The sequence below is a fragment of the Mustela lutreola genome, chromosome 18 (assembly GCF_030435805.1).
Source record: "Mustela lutreola isolate mMusLut2 chromosome 18, mMusLut2.pri, whole genome shotgun sequence".
Taxonomy (NCBI): domain Eukaryota; kingdom Metazoa; phylum Chordata; class Mammalia; order Carnivora; family Mustelidae; genus Mustela; species Mustela lutreola.
The window spans coordinates 25,973,987-25,985,922 of record NC_081307.1 but is presented as its reverse complement, the minus strand read 5'-3'; the positions used below and the strand labels follow the sequence as shown (position 1 = coordinate 25,985,922).

General features: G+C 44.9%; 1 long non-coding RNA gene across 1 annotated transcript; it reads left to right on the top strand.

Annotated features, from left to right (window-relative positions):
* Positions 1-3,928: 3,928 nt before the first annotated feature.
* Positions 3,929-9,265, top strand: LOC131820456 (uncharacterized). Its single transcript, XR_009349648.1, has 3 exons — positions 3,929-4,161; positions 5,718-6,432; positions 8,522-9,265. It is a non-coding gene; the product is annotated as an uncharacterized LOC131820456 (long non-coding RNA).
* Positions 9,266-11,936: the final 2,671 nt, after the last annotated feature.

Below are 11,936 nucleotides of genomic sequence, written 5' to 3'. Positions count from 1 at the left end.
CACCTTCCCAATGCCAGCATCTCTGTGGGTGAGCGCCTGGGGGTACCCACCCACCCATCCCCCAGAGCTGTCCTCAGTGAGACAGAGAGTTAACAGCGAGTGGGCCCTATCTTGGTCTTCCTGGCTTTCCCAGAGTCAATCTTCCCTCTTCCTTTTCCATCCTCGGATCTACCCTGGAACTTTGCCTTGTGCCATAGCACATGGAGAAGGTTTGGGAAAAAAAAAAGTGTTCTGGGTATGATTCTTAATGTTTGCCCAATTTAAATAAAACACTGTTCATCGCATTGTACATAATGATGAAACTCATTAACTGCTTAATAGCTTCGTGCTCCCTGGTCTGAAATACCGAATATGCTCAGTATTAAAAATTAAAAGCGATCCATCAACATCTTAATGGCTAAGTAGGGATATTAAAAAGTGAGAGGTATTATTCGGATCCATGTAAAACTGTCATGGGATTCATGAAAATAATCGGCAGATTCTGACACAGGACAGAGCCTGAGGCAAAAATAGAAATCTCGCAGACCAAGTCGCAGATTTGTGGTGTCCATGGAGTAGAAGGACTTGTGTGATCACACCCCAGTCTCAGTGTGCTTGAGTCCTGAGCCGGTCCCGGCTCTCTCCCAAGGTCACCTGAGGCACTTGTCCTAATCCCCACAGGGAGCCAACCAGTCGGTTACAACAGCCAACAGCCCGGGGCTAGGGCTCGATGTGTTGACTTTGTTTTCAGCTCCGGGTGAGAGATTTTAATCGCTCCAAAGTCTTCCTGGTTGGGTCTCTGCCTAACTTAGCGAAGTCTCTGCTGCTGTTGGTTATTAAATCTTGGTTCCGTTCCACAGCGTTGGCGTACGGAGTGTGTCTTTACGTAGCTAAACAATAAATGAAGTCCTGAATATTGAGTTTTGGAAGATTTACACGATGAATTTTTTATATTAGTTTAATACTAACTTGAAGGCATAGGGCTTTCTCCATATTCTTCTAGGAGTTCTGTTTGATGACTCCTGAATTCTTAGTCATTTATCCAGTCCCTTGCATCACACCCAAGGTCTGAAGACATAATAAAAAGAACATACCACCTTTGAAAGTGGAAAAAGAAAAATCTTTTCTTTTACTTCCTAGTTTATTTTTTTTTAAAGATTTTTATTTATGTATTCGACAGACAGAGATCACAAGTAGGCAGAGAGGCAGGCAGAGAGAGAGAGAGAGAGGAGGAAGCAGGCTCCCTGCTAAGCAGAGAGCCTAATGCAGGGCTCGATCCCAGGACCCTGGGATCATGACCTGAGCTGAAGGCAGAAACTTTAACCCACTGAGCCACCCAGGCGCCCTTCTTTTACTCCCTAGTTTAAAAGAGGAATATGGATCTGGTCCTTTTCCTTTAAAAAGTTTATTGTAGGGGCGCCTGGGTGGGTCCATCAGTTAAGGGTCTGCCTTTGGCTCACGTCATGGTCTCAGGGTCGTGGGATCCAGTCCTGTATCGGCTGCACTCAGCAGGGAGCCTGCTTGTCCCGCTTCCTTTCCCTCCGGCCCTTTCTCCACCCCCAACCCCCCCCACCCCGCACACTTGTGCTCTCTGTCTCAAATAAATAAAATCTTTTTTTAAAAGTTCATTATATTATATAATTTTAAAGTAATATGTTCCTTTGGGAAATAGGTAAAAGAGGACAGAACTACCACATAGAATTCCACTGCTCAACAATAATCTCATTTGAAATTTTTGGCTGATTTATTCAAAGTGACTTTTTCCTTCTGCACACCACTTTCGCTGAACTATACTCATAATGGACATCCAATTTTCTACCCCGTGTTTTACTTTTTCTAATTTTAATTTTTGTTTTAAGATTTTATTTATTTAGTTTTTTAAAGAGATTTTGTTTATTTCAGTGAGGGGTGGGGACAGAGAGAGAGAGAGAGAGAGAATGAGTGGTGGGAAGGGGCAGAGGGAGAAAAGCAGACTCCCAGCTGATCCAGGAGCCCAATGCAGGATTCGATCCTAGGACCTGGAGATCATAACCTAAGCTGAAGACAGATGCTTACCTGATTGAGCCACCCAGGTGCCCCTTAAGATTTTATTTTTTTAAGTAATCTTTACTCCCAGCTTGGAGCTCAAACTCACAACCAGGAGATTAAGAGTTGAGTCATCTACGGACTGAGCCAACAAGGTGCCCCTGAATCCAGCTCCTTAAACTTAACATTATAAAAAGTATTTCCCCATATTCTACAAGCGCTATTTTAAAGAAATAAGATATTCTGTTGAATAAATAGAAAATAATTTGCATAAGCATTCAAAAATTGTCAGGTTGGACTATAAACCATGGAGCCATCTTGAATTCTTCTTGTGTGTCACTCACGCGTTTGATCTTCCAAGGAAGACCTGCTAATTCTTCCTCCCTATGTCTGTATGTATTCCTTCTTTACCATCCTCACACGAGTTCAGCACCTTGTAATAATCTCCTAACTGATTTCTTTTTTTTTTTCTAACTGACTTCTATGCTCCAATTTACCCTACATACTACATACCACCAGTTGTTTTTCTCACGCCACCTACTTGAAGACCTTACAGTGACTTTTTTTTTTCCACTTAGAGGATAAAATCCAAAATCTTTAGCATGGCCCTCTGCACCTTCCAAATCTGAAACCAACCTAATCTTTCGAGTCTGATTTGAGCAACTTCCCCCCCCACCATAGATTTTCAGCTCTAGCCAGACTGGTTCATTCATTTTTCCACACTCACCCCTTAAATGTTTTTCTACCATTTTGCTCTTTTCCTTATGCTCTTCCCATACCTATAAATGTCTCTCCTTTTGCCTCTGTCAAAATCTTACTCAGCTACAAGGAAATCGCCGCATCTGGTCTGTTGGGAGTCTGAAACAATTCCCCAATAAAAGGCATCTCTTAAGAAATTTGAGAAACAAAACAGGGTAAATATGGAGACCAAGATATTGAAAAGCTCATCGTGGCTTTACTGATCAAGAAGCAGTGAGAGCTTAATTCAATATGAGAGCCAGATGGAAAGAAGAGAGTAGACCCACTCACCCACCTCGTTCTGAGCCGTGCTTACAGCTCAGCTACTGCGGGGGAGCTGAAGAGAACTCCTGCTCTCTGTAGAAGCTCACTCTGAAGAAGAAGAAGGGCTGTAACATACACTTTTCATAGGTAGGAAACATCGGGATTGATGAAAAGCCCTTTACAATCTTAAGATCTGTTGCTAGGAACTGATACCAGTTTTCACCTCCAAGTATCTCCCAAATGCACCCATTTCTGTCCTCCAGTGCCACCATCATCTATTGCCTGGACTGGGGCAATTGGTTCTAGTTGGTCTTTCACACGCTCTCTGGAGCCTTACCTGCAATCACTCCCCACAGGGAAGCCAGAGAGTGTTTTGTTTTTGTTTTTTTTTCAAAGATATTTTTTATTTATTTGACAGAGAGAGAATGAAAGAGAGGTCACAAGTAGACAGAGAGGCAGGCGGAGAGAGAGGAGGGGAAGCAGGCTCCCTGCTGAGCAGAGCCCGATGCAAGGTTCAATCCCAGCACCCCAGGACCATGACCTGAGCCAAAGGCAGAGGCTTTAACTCACTGAGCCACCCAGGCACCCCCAGAAGAGTGTTTTTAATAGATGAATCTGAGTCAACCTTCTTCCTAAATCCCTTCAATAGATTCTCACTTCTCTTGGGATTAAGAGGGAAGTCCTTACTCACAAGACCCTAACAGTCTCGTCTTTTCTTGTTCTTCCTTTTATCCTATCACTTTTTTTTTCCTAAGATTTTATTCATTTAAAGCAAACCCTGCTCTGACCAGGGAGCCCTCCCAGGACTTGATCCCGTGACTCCAAGATCATGCATGACCTGAGCCAAAACCAAGAATCAGTTGCTTAACCCACTGAGCCACCCCGGTACCCCTGCCTATCACTTTGTTCCACCTCCAGGGGCAGAACGATTTTTTTAAGCGGCCGTGTTTACATCTGCTTCAAGAACTTTGCTTGTGCTATTCTCTTTGGCAGAAATGCTCACTGCCTCCTTTTTTTCTTTCTACTTTTTTTTTACTCCCAGTTGATCGTACTCATTTATAAATCCGAGCCACCACATCCTTTCCACAGAGAAGTCCTCCCTGCCTGCTTCTTTATGCCCCCAGAGCTCCCTCTGCTTCCTTCATGCAGCTTACCGTGAGTAATTACTAAATAATTGTGTGATCACTTGATTAATGTCTGTTTCCCTCATAGGCTCCCATAGGACCCATGGACCGTGTCTGTAATGACCACTTGTGTTTCCCTAGCAATTAGCACAGTACCCAGACCTCAGAGACACCCAATAAATATTTATTGAATAAACAGAAGCCCAGCTCAACTTGAACTTCCTCTGTGCAGCCAGAAATTTTCTCTTCCTCCTCTGAAACCCTACGGGCTCTTCAGATCCCGACCACTCAGTCGCACGGCATGTAGGGCACACTGCCCAGGAGAGTGTCTAATTATCCTTGTCTTATCTCCCCAGCTAGATTGTGTGTGCCTGTGGGCTGGGGATCACAGCGTGCCTGGGACTGGAACTCTCCTAGTGGCTAGCCCAGTTTCCAGCACTGGACATGTGCACAGTAGCAATTTACTCAAAGAATTAATAAAGATGTTGGCTTTTCCTTTTCGGTCTGTAGCAGTGTTGGTAGTGACGGGAGGAAGTTATAATTCCCTGATGCTTGGCAATACAACAGAGACTGCGTTTTATAGGATAGGGCGAGGAAAGGATATTAGGATGTTGCCTTTTTATTGCAAGAATATGTCCTCTGCCAATTTGCTTGGCAAAGCAAAGCCCTTTCTGTGAACACAGCGACCAGTTCTATTTGATGCAAAAAAAAGGAAAATATCACCAAAAAGCTGCATATTCCCATGAAGCGGAGTTTTTTTTTTTTTTTTTTTTTTTTAGCGGAGTTGTTTTTATTTATTCTATTTGTTTGCTAATTGTCACGCACGACGGCTGCTCCTGCAGCTTTCAACTTTCCCCTGGTTGTCCTGGAGGAAGAAGTGGGCGGGACACTGTCCAACATGGGGAATCAACAGGCCGGACCCTGGGGTGTGGACAAACCTGACACTGACCAGATGCACTGACCACACACACGGGGCAGGGCTGAGATTCCTGAGTCAGGTCAAGCATATACCCTGAGGCATGGTCTTCTGAGAAAGTGCTGAGTCAAGAAGAGACACAAACAGAGCCTAGAGAGGCCAAGGCTGAAGGTAGGGGAAGGTGTGGAGAGGGGCAGCGAGGTGGTTGCCTGGGGGGGGGGCGGTGCCAGGAGCATGACCCAGTGAGGAGGAGGCCCCTGGTGTAGTAAGCCAAGGTCAGGAATTTGGAGCTTCTGCTGGACACCCTAATTGAGATCCAGGGTGTAGGAGAGTTCCGGAAGAGTTCCAGAACAGACCACGACATGGGGCTTCGGACACAGCCCTGCCTTTGACATGCTTACAGTTTGGTTCTTTGCAGATGGTCAAATAGGCCATTGACTTTAAGGACTTTATGTAATTTTTTCGATTTTATTTATTTATTTGAAAGGAACTGGGAGGGTGAGTGCGCACAATGGGGGGTGCGTCGTGGGGAGAGAGAAGGAGAAGCAGGGAGCCCGATGCAGGGCTGGACCCCAGGACCTGGGCAGCCAAAGGCAGATGCTTAACTGACTGAGCCACCCATCCAGGTGCCCTACTTTATTTTAAAAAGATTTTATTTATTTATTTGACAGACAGAGACCATAAGTAGGCAGAGAGGCAGGCAGAGAGAGAGAAGAGGAAGCAGAGACAAGCAGAGAGTCCAATGTGGGGCTCGATCCAAGCACCCCGGGATCACGACCTGAGCCGAAGGCAGAGGCTTTAACTTACTGAGCCACCCAGGCGCCCCAGGCGTCCTACTTTAAGGACTTTCAAATTACTCACGGGAAAGTACAGATTCGGACACATACTCTAAAGCCTGCAATCCGGGTACAAGATGAAGCGAGCTATCAGAGTTTCTGCCAGAACTGGAATGTGTAAGCGGACAGGAAGGTTAAGGCGAACCATCACGCGGTTTGCATCTCCGCCCTACTCATGAAACCCTCTGCCCTCCCTTTCTGCCTCACCCCGAGACCCTCCTGCGGGCCAGTCACACCTGGCTACATCTCCTAGATGCCTTCACAACGGGACTGGCTTTAAGTGGGATTTTTTACTCTAAGTCCTTGTCTCTCTCCCCACACTTAGCTCCACGCTGTGTGTCCTGGAGTCAGACGCTCTCAGCCCCAACCCAGGCTAAACCAGCTGGATAAGGAGTGTGCACGGGAAGAGCCTACTGGCCGATGACATTGAACGGCACAGGGTTCATAGTGAGTTAGACACGCGCGTTCCTGGTCTTTGGGAGCACCCAGGCTACAACAGGACAGGCGTCGAGGAGACGGAATGGCTGGCTACATACGGGAAGGAAAGACGGTGAGGAGATCCAAATTGTGAGGGGCACCTGGCTGGCTCAGTCGCAGGTGCATGGGACTCTTGATCTCGGGATTGTGAGTTTGAGTTCCATGCTGGGTGTGGAGATGACTAAATTACTTAAATAAATAAATAAATAAATAAACAAACATTTTAAAAAATGAAAAGATGTTTGTTGTGAAAATCAGTGTGGTCGTCATGGATGACACTTCCTATTTCCATTCTTCCTAACCCACTTGGGACCTCAAACATCACCCTGTGAGGGGGCGCCTGGGTGGCTCAGTGGGTTAAGCATCTGCCTTCAGGTCAGGTTATGATCCCGGGGTCCTGGGATCAAGCCCCACAGTGGGCTCTCTGCTCAATGGGAAGTCTCTTTCTTCTGTGCCTCCCCCTCCCCCGCTCCTGCTTTTCCCCCCTCAAATAAATTAATGAATAAATAAATCAAATCTTTAAAAAACAAAAAACAAACAAAATCACCCTATGAGGGGGACTCCTGATTGTCTCTCTCCTGACTTACTGCCTTACTCAGCTTCTGCTCAGAAACCTGTGGGGCGCCTGGGTAGCTCAGGTCAGCATCTCAGGGTCCTGAGATGGAGCCCCGTGTCAGGCTCCCTGCCCAGCAGGGAATCTGCCTCTCCCTCCGCTTCTGCTGCTCCCCTTGCTTCTGCTCTCTCTAGCTCTCCCTCTCAAATGAATAAATAGAATATTAAAAAAGAAAGAGAGAAAGAAACCCATGATCGTGCCTGCTACCTCTCTGCTTGAACATCTCACTCTTCAGGACAGGAATTTCCCAAACTTCCCCCCTCCCATCTCTCCCAGCCTCTCCTTTCTCAGTTTGTTTTTCTGTGCTTATACCAACCCTGGATATTATTTTAGCATTTACAGATTGTGAAACCTGTCCTCACACTTGAGCTCATTACTTTCCCAGCTGCCTCGGCTTGGAACCTGTAGCAACAACATTAACTCCTATTCCTTTACCACCCCTTTCCTCAAATTTTCTACCTGTGTCCTTGGTTTGATCTACAAATAGAGTGATTGTCATTATTCTTTTCTTTTTTTTTTGAGAAAAAAGAATGATCTCGTTTATATATGTAGAGAGAGCCAAAGGGTTTTTGGAAACAGACATCTGCCATTGGGCTTTAGGCTGTGTTACATATTTTTAAAAATTATTTATTTATTTGGGGGCGCGGGGCAGAGGGAGAGACTCTTCCAAGCCCACTCCACGCTGAGCGCAGAGCTGATGCGGGGGCTCGATTTCACGACCTGTGAGATCATGATCTGAGAGGAACCAAGAGTCAGTTGCTTAACTGATTCAGCCCCCCAGGCGCCCCCCTGCCGTGCTGCAAATTTGAAGAGGGGCCCCAGCGAAATGTAAGGCTTCCCAATACAATGGACCATACATGGGTACTTTAAGATCCTTTATGGATCTGATGCACATACAACATCCACGTCTTAAATCCAATCTGATTTTCGAAATAAAAAGTAGCATGAAGGGCACCTGGGTGGCTCAGTGGGTTAAGCCGCTGCCTTCGGCTCAGGTCATGATCCCAAGGTCCTGGGATCGAGTCCCGCATCGGGCTCTCTGCTCAGCGGGGAGCCTGCTTCCTCCTCTGTCTCTCTCTGCCTGCCTCTCTGCCTACTTGTAATCTCTCTCTGTCAAATAAATAAATAAAATCTTAAAAAAAAAAAAAGTAGCATGAAGGGGTGCCTGGGGGGCTCAGTGTTAAGCGTCTGCCTTCGGCTCAGGTCATGGTCTCAGGGTCCTGGGATCGAGCCCCACATCGGGCTCCCTGCTCAGCGGGAAGCCTGCTTCTCACTCTCCCACTCCCCTGTTTGTATTTCCTCTCTCGCTGTATCTCTGTCAAATAAATTTTTTAAAAAATCTTAAAAAAAAAAGTAGCATGAAATTATGCCTCTCATTTACCATCATGGCAGTGGGTATGAGCCCACCAGACTGATCCCAGCTCTAACCCCTGCCCACTGATTTTTTTTTTTTTTTTTTTTTTTTTTGGTTGGGGGATATTTTGCTGCTAGAACCCTTCCCAACAGCATGAGAAGTCATGTTATATTCAATATCTACATTTTAAATCAGAGAGCTAACCAGAAGAAGAGAAGGACTAAACGCAATAGAATCTGGGCAGAGGAGGGAAGAACCCCAGGCGGACCGAGCTGTAAGAGAAAGGCAAGCCGGTGCCTAGAAGATGGATTAGTTCAGACAATCCCCAAGATGGTTGGAAGGATCCTGTGAACTGCGGTGAGGACAGCGGCCAGCACAAAGGCGAGTGTGGGCAGCCCCAAGCAGGCTTCGCTCACTCAAGGAGTCTCACAGAAAAGGCAAGCAAAGAAAGGGTTTCAAATATTTTCTTAACTGTTTCAAAAGTGCTTCAAATATTTTCTCAAGTGTTTTGAATATTTTCTTAACTTGGAAGCTCTGCTTAGTGTAAAGCATGACAAGGGAAGGGGGGGAGAAACGAAATTACTGATAACAACTTCTAACAATAGAAAATTGTAATATACTGGGTTTACAGAGGTTGTACTCTTACTTTGCTTCCACACCAGATTCACACGACTATCACATCCACAATAATGTAAATTGTATAACAAACCATATGTTTATCGATACATTTCAGGAGCAATTCTGAGCTCATAAGACATGCTGTGCTTTGACTTTTGCTAAACTAATCTTTGATATATTTGGACAAAATTCATTCAGGTACCCAGATTGTGTTTTATTTAACATCAGCTCACTTCCCCCTTTCTCTTGCTTTTGGAAAACTCCCTAAAAATCCATTTGGCTGTTTTTGATCACTTTAAAATGGTTAAAATGTTTCCTTTATTGTCGGGGTGGGGGGTGACCAAAGGGGCGGGGGAGGCAGATGCATTTTTACACTCATAACTGAACAATAGCTTTTTTAAAATAACTTTGGCATGTACTAAATTTGGTTGTAGATGAAGAATAAGCCCTTATGTAAAGAAAGCAGATTTCGAGTGTCTATATTTGTGAATGTTTTAAAAATGTCTTTCTTTAGAGATCCAATGCAGTCTGTTACTTTTCTTTAAATATGTTACGGTCCCTTTGCCTATGGCCATTGCATACATGATTCACTGATGACTTGATTCTATAAACAATACAATTTGAAAACCACAGGGGCTCCTCACTGGCTCAGTCAGCAGATCATACGACTCTTGATCTCTGGGTGGTAAGTTCAAGCCCCATGTGGGGCATAGAGATTATTTATAAAAAAAAAATCAGAAGCTATGTTATGAGTCATTATGAGGTTTTAGAAATGATTATGGACTCTAGGAAGAACTCAAGGATACTTCCTGATATGAATTTAGGGGACTAAGACATAAATCTTCACAATACTTTTGGCTAAAGGAAAAGCCTCCTTAAATCATAAAGTTTGAATTACAGAATAATTCATTATTAAGAGATATTCAGTTTTATTGCTTAATACATATACAGCAACTTGAACTGTGATTTATCAGTGCCATCAAATATAGGATCTCTGTTTGATTGGAACTGGTCCCATGCCTGCTATCACCCAACATGGCTTCCAAGTGAGTGGAAGTTGGGGCACGCATACCTTTCTAAAACTGGGACTCTCTGAGTCTGTTTACTTTAATTACTGCCTGACCTTTAATTACTGCCTGACCTTGAAACAGAACCATAGTTACATGGTGATGGTGCCAGATTAGGTTTCCCACTACGGGAAGAGCCTCCCTCTGCAAAAGCCCAGACTGTTAGGCTCCCCTCCGGCCCCGCCAAGGCACACCTCCCTCCTGGAGACCCAGAGCCCAGGAGTGGGACCCCACCTATTCAGAAAGAACTTGAGTCACCTTGAACACAGGAATACTTCTCCCCTTGGGGATCCTGATGAGGTGCCACTCTCCCTGTGAATGAAAACAATCTTCCTTCACAAACAGCTTTTTCTTCTAGAAAATGTGTCATTCTACCGAGCAAATTCTGCCTGTGTGCCCTATCCCACACCACACCATGAGTACTGTACCTTCAGACCGTGAATGTCTTTTAACAAATAACCTCTTTACAACAAACTTGTAGCTCATCACACAAGTCCCAGAGTTTTTAAAAATTTGTTTAATCAACATCAATTTTAGGTTAATACTCTCATGGCCTGCCTTTGTATACTTAAACACAATTAAGTGTGTTTTTGCTTGATTATATTTTATGTTTGGGGTTTTTAATCAATCAGTCTCTGCTGTTGAGACAATATTGAGTCCTGGCACTTTCCTTTTTTTTTTTTTTTTAAGATTTTGTTGATTGATTGATCGATTTGAGAGAGAGAAATTGAGTGCCAGCAGGGCGAAGGGCAGAGGGAGAGGGAAAGAGAGAGAATCCCAAGCAGACTACAACCCCAGCACAGACCCCCATCAGGACTCTATCTCATGATGCCCACCAAAACCAAGAGTCAGATGCCCAACTGACTGAGCCACCCAAGCGCCCCGAATGCTGGCACTTTCTAAGACTAAGAGGACAATCGCGTTCCCAGAAGCTCTCTCTCTCGGGTGTTTTTCTTCCGTGGTGTAGTTCCCTTCTCACAAAGTCTCTATGAGTTTTTCTCAGTTTACTGAGACTCAGAGAAGGAAAGAGCACATCCCAGAAGTTGCTGCAGCTGGTGAGTGGGTGCATGGATGCTGGTGAGGCACGTTCCAGGATGTCAGCAGTCCCTTATAACACGGGGTCCATTGTAAACCTGATAAGCGGGTCTTCCATGTTTCCATGTGGAGGCTGGGAGCACCACGGGAAGTGGACAGGACTCAGGACGGACCCCTCGTAGGTCCTTGGGGATCGCTTGATCTCCCCACGCGTGGCCAGCAACTGCACTCAAGTTGGTCTGTCACAGTGGAATCCGCTACTTTCCTCTGGCGCCTGCACATCTCCCTCTGGCCAAGAGGATGCCACGAGAGAGACTGCTAGATGTCCATCGCAAATCGTGGCATGTGGTACACAGCCTTTTCATGTATTTTTAAACTTATCTTTGAGAAATCTATAAAAATAACTGCAGTGCGTTTGGTTGTATCTTTCATTTGTTCTTTTCCACAGCGCGTACTTACCATCTGCTATGTATGAATTTGGAGGTTTTGCCGGGAATTAAAATCAAACAAATTCCAGTCTCCCCTGTCTAGAAAACATTCTTCTCCTGTTGGATTTTGGCATATTTGGTTGCTACCTGTTTTAAGTTTGTGAATAATTACTGAGAATGGCTCAGATTACTTTCTGATAGCACCATGCGACGTGTTTCGTGCTGTTTTGAAGTTAAAGTGACATGGGTTTTTTTTGTTAGAAACATCTCTGCCATTCCTAGTTCTGCTAGAAAGACATCTTTCTCTTGGAATACTATTTTAATGCCCAATTTGTACTGGCTCTGGGATTATCTCTCTATAAACAGAATCAAGGGACTTTCCTCATCACTCACTTTTATCGTAGATACTCAGCACTGAAATAAGTGTTCTCTGTACCTCTGAGAGCTAGAGTGGTTGCACTC